Source organism: Stegastes partitus, unplaced genomic scaffold (genome assembly GCF_000690725.1).
Source record: "Stegastes partitus isolate 25-593 unplaced genomic scaffold, Stegastes_partitus-1.0.2 Scaffold191, whole genome shotgun sequence".
Classification (NCBI taxonomy): Eukaryota; Metazoa; Chordata; class Actinopteri; family Pomacentridae; genus Stegastes; species Stegastes partitus.
The window spans coordinates 194,130-194,360 of NW_007577922.1; positions in this window are offsets into that span (position 1 = coordinate 194,130).

Genomic DNA, 231 nt, shown 5'->3' on the forward strand with positions numbered 1-231 from the left:
GGTCGCTGTTTTCCCTCACTTAATGCACATTTTTGAATACCTTGTAGTGCAGACCTGACCATAAAAGAGTTAGAAGACAGGAGGGAGGTGAGTGGCTTCAGTTTATGACTTCCTTAAAGTTGTATTTATTTATTTTCCTCCTGGCTGATGCTGGCAACTCACTTTGATTAGTTTTGTAAAGTAAGCAAAAGCAGTCGCCAGCAGTATCTATCTTCTATTTCTGGCTTCACC